This window comes from Salvia miltiorrhiza, chromosome 7 (assembly GCF_028751815.1).
Source record: "Salvia miltiorrhiza cultivar Shanhuang (shh) chromosome 7, IMPLAD_Smil_shh, whole genome shotgun sequence".
Taxonomy (NCBI): Eukaryota; Viridiplantae; Streptophyta; class Magnoliopsida; order Lamiales; family Lamiaceae; genus Salvia; species Salvia miltiorrhiza.
The window spans coordinates 10,423,480-10,430,400 of record NC_080393.1 but is presented as its reverse complement, the minus strand read 5'-3'; the positions used below and the strand labels follow the sequence as shown (position 1 = coordinate 10,430,400).

The 6,921-nt window shown below is 35.0% G+C and overlaps 1 long non-coding RNA gene across 1 annotated transcript; it reads right to left on the bottom strand.

Annotated features, from left to right (window-relative positions):
- Positions 1–4,490: 4,490 nt before the first annotated feature.
- LOC130992510 (uncharacterized) lies at positions 4,491–6,067 on the bottom strand. The gene is made up of 5 exons (XR_009091304.1): positions 5,655–6,067; positions 5,164–5,274; positions 4,952–5,022; positions 4,684–4,781; positions 4,491–4,609 (listed from the first exon to the last, which is right to left on the bottom strand). It is a non-coding gene; the product is annotated as an uncharacterized LOC130992510 (long non-coding RNA).
- Between the last annotated feature and the right edge of the window lie 854 nt (positions 6,068–6,921).

Here is a 6,921-nt window from a genome sequence, read left to right as displayed (position 1 = left end):
ATGTAATTAAAATTGAAAGGGTAAAAATGTAACAGTAGATTTAACAATTACTCTCGAGTTCCTATTCCTAATTCAGTTTTATTTTTTCACTTTTTTATCTAGGGTTTCTGGCGCCTCCTATGCAACTCGAGTTCAGCGATCGAAACTTTTAGTCTACGGCGTTTCCGGCGGTGGCGAGATTCTTGCTCGTCGGTCTGTAGCACGCAGCGTCTGAGAAGAGTCTGTGCAAGGCGATGGAACAGTGCAAGTCGAAGGCACGGTGGCCGATCTGTGCAAGGCGCGGCGACTGAGCAAGGCGCGACAGCCGTCTTGTCAAACGCACGACGACCGTTCTGTGCAAGGAGACGGCGTTTCCGGCGGCGGCGAGATTATTACTCGTCGGTCTGTAGCAGGCGGCGGCTCAGGCGAACTATTGAAGGCGGCAGCGGAGGCAAGGTGATTCAAAACTGGTATTTGCTTCACCATTTCGAATTTCAGATGCATAGAGGTTGGATATTGTTTCTTAGATGTTCGATTTATGGTAAATTTTGATAAATTGCATAGTTGGTGGTAATGGAGTAACCATCTCCCTATCAAATGCATAGATGATAGGTGTTGGTGCATAGATGGTAAGTGTTATTGCAAAGATGTCTACTAGCATAGAGTCTTGCTTGATGTTTCGGGTATCATATGCACATATGATTAGCTTTGTTGCATAGATGTTGGAAGTAGAATCATAGATGTGAAATTGTGTAGATGATTATGATTTCACATGGTTTAGAGATTAAATGTTGATTTGCTTATGCATTTGATTGCAAAGAGTGTGCATTTTATCGTGGTAATGGTCACACATTTGATTATGCATTTGATTGTGGTAATGGTCACACATTCTCAGTTGCATAGATGATTGGTTCGTTGATGCATAGATATGTTGCATACAGGTTGGATGTAGTTGCATAGATGTGAAATTGCAAAGATGCTTAGGATTTTAAATATTTAGAGATTAAATGTTGATTTTCTTATGCATTTGATTGCAAATATTGTGGTAATGGAGTAACCATTTCATTTGCATAGATGATTGGTGTTGTTGATGGAGAACCATTTTGAATGCATAGATGATGATTGTAATATTTTACAGCCGTTTATGTATGCATTGTCATTTTACTGTTGATTCTGATCTTGAATTGGAAAATTCAGAAAGTAATGGCTGAAACAGAGGTTTCAAAGGAGGCATCTAAAGTGGTTGCACTTGAGGAGAAATGTGGGCTGGACATGAGCTTTTACATGCATAGTTGAATGAATTTGTTGCATAGTAATATTTTAATTGGATAATTGAATTGAATAGTTGGGATCGAAAATGTTTAGTTGTATCAAATTTTATTACATAATTGCATATATTTGTTGCATAGTTATGATGTGAACTGCATAGTTACTCTAAGTCCATTTCCTCGTAAAATATTGTTACACTCACATGGAGAAGAAGTGCATAGTTAGGATTGATAATTTTTATTACATTGTTGCCTAGTTATAATATGAACTGCATAGTTGTATATATGTGTTGCATAGATGCATGTAATGCGTTCTGTGCAAGGCGATGGCGGTCTGTGCAAGGTGGCGCCGACGGAGCGATTTACTGAAGGCGGCGGCGAAGGCGTCTATTTCTCGAAGTAACTGGCGTGTCTTTAACATTCGACGACGGAGGCGTGGGTATCAAATCCGGGGAGGGAAGATAAACTGAATTACTTTCAATTTCTGTGTGATTTGATATTGTTGCACAATGAATATTTTAAGTGCATAGTTGAGAGTAAAAGGTCAAAACCCACAATGCAAGAGCATCCGCTTCAATATTTTTCATTCTTGAATGCTTTTGCATTTGTAATATTTTATAGTAGTTGTTTATGTATGTATTGTCAAGTTGCACAGAATCTGGATGCAAAAACAAAACATGATTAAACGATATTAAAACTAAATTGTATGCATAATTGTAAAACATAATTGTGCAATTATATGCATTACAATGCAACAAACTTTGAGATACAAATTTAAAACTAAATACAATGACTCATGCAATTGTGCAACACACTAATTTAACTATACAGTCAAAAAATAAACAACTAAGCAATTTGAATCCCTACTATGCAGTTAAAATATGCAATTATGCAATGCACTAACTTAACTATGCACATCATTTTAAAACCAAACTATGAAATTAAAATTAATACACATTTCCAATTTCAATTCAAACCCTTTATTTCAACTAGGAATTTAAAATATTCGTATGCACTAAAATCTTTCATATGCAACACATACATTGAACTATGCAGTTTACGTATTCATCTGTGCAAATCACACTTTTTGCCATGCAATTAAGCAACTACATAGTTTGATTATGCAACTCATAGAAATTATGAACATCAATTGAAAGAATAATAATTAACCACTACTAGAAAAACGCTCATAGATAACGGATTTTATCCGTTATCTATGAGCAAAAAAACCGTTGTGTATAGTGGTGTTATCTATTCTATACGTCATACACAACGGTTTCAAAACCGTTATGTATAGTAGCATAGATAACGGTACGATGCGTCATACATAACAGTACGCATCCGTTATCTATAAAGGTTATACATAACGGTTTTTCACCGTTATGTATTAAGATTTTTTCCGTTATCTATTATTATTATTATTTTTTTTTATTTTTTTTTATCATAGTTAACAGTTTTTTGCACTTTTTATAACGGTTTTAACCGTTATCTTTGATAGAATACATAACGGTTTTTCACCGTTATGTATTAAGATTTTTCCGTTATGTATTAATTTTTTTTTTATCATAGTTAACAGTTTTTTGCACTTTTTATAACGGTTTTAACCGTTATCTTTGATAGAATACATAACGGTTTTTTGCACTTTTTATAACGATTTTTTGCACTTTTTATAACGATTTTTGCACTTTTTATAACGATTTTAACCGTTATCTTTAATTAGAATACATAACGATTTTTTGCACCTTTTATAACAATTTTTTGCACTTTATATAATTGTAGTATATTTTTAAATTTTGCAATTTTTATAAAACGACAAAATGATAAAATCAACGATAACAATATTATATATCATCCAAAAAATTCATACATTATTATACAAATGAACCAAATATCAAGTATACATCATCATTGCATATTCCGATTCAAAATTGAAAATACCAACTACCTTATAGCTAAAACAAAAATCTATCATACAATGTTTCTAGCACCAAGTCCTCAAGAACTAGTTAATCAACCTGCTATGATTCTCTGGTTGTCTTTTGACCTCAAGCCATCCCAAGCTACCATAACCCATGTACTTTACTGAGATTCTCGCAGTCCCCACAGCCCATGTACTTTACTGGTTCTCCTGCATCACTTTTCTTCTTCTTTATCTGGAAGTTATAAGTTAGATGTGATGCATATCCTCCATTTAATTACTTCAAACCAAATAATCAAGGGCCTTTAATATAAAAGTAAACAACAAATATAGTTTGATAGTAAAAGTAAACATCAGATTAGTTATAATAAAAAATACATCAGAGTGATAATGAGAAGGAAAACGGAAGCAGCAGAATCATCTGATAATGAAAAAAAAGTGAAAATGGTTGGCATTTTTTCATACCTTGCTCCAGATGCAATTACTGTTTCGTGCACCTTCATACCGTAATACCCTTTTCCACCAAATGCTGGAAGAAGCGACGGATGTGTATTCAGTATGGCCTTTTGATAAGCTTTGATCAACTCAGTAGGAATAAGCTTTATCAAGAAGCTACACTATGTACAGAAAAAAGGAAAAGCAAAAGACTTCAATCAAGTACGTAGTCAAACAATCATAAAGTTTATTCTTTTGGCTACATATTTCTTTCTTACAGAAATCTATACTGACCAAGTGAAATGCACTATTTCCTTCTTTTTATAAAGCAACAATAGTACTAACCAAGATTTTGTCATCCTCCATAAGAAAGAAACATGACATGAATTAAACAACTATAGAAAATCAGATTATATCAGCCAAAGGTTTAGGCCCATACCTCTGCAAGTCCAAATACAAAAATCAAACAAATCCAACAATTTCAGAAATAACAGATTTAAATTTCTAAAGTTCAGATTCAAGCTGTGACACTAAGAGGCAAATTTCTAAAAAGTATACTATTAGATAATAAGTATACTAAAAAAAAATTAAGTTAAAAAAGATATTTTCATTGAGCAATAATAAGGTAGCCTATACCTATACCTAACTTGATAATATATGGGGTTTTAACACATGCCTTGATAAATAATTTGTTTAATTAAAACAACATACTGCAGAAACTAAAGTTGAAATTCTAACTAAAGTTAAAAACTCACATACCACTTCAAATTATAGTGACAATATTCACATCAACAGCAGCAAAGTAGATAATAGTATTTCAAAAAACAAAATAATGAGCAGAAGACGTCTTGAACCAGCAGAATAATAGTAGATAATAGTATTTCAAAAAGCTGCCATTTTCTAACCTTTACCACCATGAGTTTTGAACCAGCAGAATAAGGAAAATGTCAATGCACATGTAGAAGCAAAGTTTTCATGAGGAAGTAAGTTTTTCTTGGCATCAAGACATCTGCTACAGAGAAATTGTTATTCTCCAGTAGAAACTATTTGGATTTGCTCCTCATTGAGTGCTTAATAATGTACCTCTCTAACAATTCTTCTACCTCCTTTAATCTCCTTGTTGCTTCAAGAGTTAGTGCAAGTCGTTCAGCTACAACAATGATATCCAAAGATTTCCAACCCTGTGGCATAATATACTTTAACCATTATTTAAAAAATAAGTTCATATTCCCAGTTAAAACAACACAGTAATTGGAAGAGATAGATAATAAGTACAAAATGTCACCAAGCTACAATGAAGTTGAAAGATCTTGTAGAATAGATAATAATAAAATAACAGAAGATGATAAACCTTTCATAATCTTTCTCAATATATTCTCAGCTTCAGCAAATCTGTTGGACTTGTTGTATATCTACAATCACCTGGAAAAGATATACAATTGGATTATGTTCCACTTCTCTTGAAACAAATAATATGAATTTCAGGTGATTTCATGATCGAATAAAGATACTATCATATTATGGTAAAACATAGCCATGCTATAATTCAGTAGAGCATATTACCTTCCCACAATTCTCATAATGGCAAACATATTGTATCTTCTCCAGTATGCTTAAAAGAGCCAAACCCAAGATCACAATCCCGCAGGCAACTCCATAGAGTCAATATGCTGTCTAACTAGGTCAAAACAAGAAACATATTGATATTGAAGTAATGAGACCAACCTGGGGGACAAAGTGGCAATTAAGAGAAATGTGTACATTGAAAAACTTCAGGATTAAACTAACAACGCTGAGCTCTATATGACAAACCTAATATTACATGTTGAGCCATCATATTAAACAATAATTCCTACTTAAATCAAGAAATGTGGGGTCCAAATGTAGCCAAAATAAGTGTAACTACTGAGCAACGATGAACATCTCCAAGAGAAAGCATAATGATAGAGGAGAAACCCATCCACCATCGTCCTTAACTATCTTTAATTTCCCAGATATGTTACAACATTCACCACAAGAAACTAATTAAAACAAATTAATTAAATAAAACCAACCTTCATATTTCAAGCTCTTGTTCCAAATTTCTCTATCAAAACTCCCAAAGAATCAATGATTCCAGCAGGTGCAGATGCAGGTTTATTAATGTCAGCAGGTGCTTCACTTCAATAGTTCATAAAATTAGGGCTGAGAATTGGAAGAATTGAGAGAGCAACAAAATTGAGTTCCTAACCATCTCATTTTGGGCTTTCCACCGCCAATCTGATTCTACAACTTAAACAATGACAAAAAATTTAATAAAAAAACAATGACAGAAACAACAACATTTAACGATAAAAAATAGTAAAAACTAAAAATTAAAAATAAAATTAGTGAAGCAAGAACAACCCAAGGAAGCTCAACATTCATATTAAAGTAAAGAATAACACATCCCACCAAAACAAACATTCAAGGTGATCATTCTATCTCAGTTTACTCCATCCTATCCCTCGAGTCACACCAACAAATTATGTTCTTTATGAAAGCAGTAAATAAGAAGCATGAAACTTTTAAGTCTTGAGCATGTATACTTGTTCATATGAGGAATACCTTTTACAAATAGCATACACACAGAATATGGGGAAAACCTTAGCCCACTAATATCATGAATAGATGAACAAGATACCCATGGCAGGCTCACTAATAGATGTTAAGTTCTGATATCTTTCTTACTCTAAGAAGTCGATATGCAACGACATAGATAACACTATCATCAATAGAAAAAAGATGGGACTGGAAACTTAGCTTCGAAATAGGAGAATTGCGGCTACCCTGCTCTGTAACCAAGGAGAGCGGCACGACGACGAACTTCCGACGCACGACGGAGCTCGGAGGATCGACGGAGGCGGCAGGCCCTCACCTGCTCAGCAGAGAAACGTAACAGCATCGAGAGATTGGGAAAGAGTCGAGAGACAGCTAGGACTCAGTTTATATTCTCCTCATGTGTGAGGGAGATCTGTTCATGAGGGTGAGTGAGAGAGGTAACGAAAGAGCGGAGGTGACAACCACTCGCCCGAATCTCGAAGACCATGGCAGTGAACGACGTTCATCGACATTCCTCAGTCGGCGGCGCCAGATTCAGAGAGAAGAAGAGGAAGAGAACGGATGAAGCCCGACCATTCGCTGGTCCTCCAGTTGTAGCGGCGGCGGTATTTCTTTCTATGAAAACTAGGGCTCAAAATTGGAAGGGAAAGGGGAGGAGAAAGCCTTCGGCATGGCGGCATCGACAACGCCGAAGAGAAGGGCGCTGCGTTGCCGGATTTCGGCTCAGGCGGCGGTGATTCC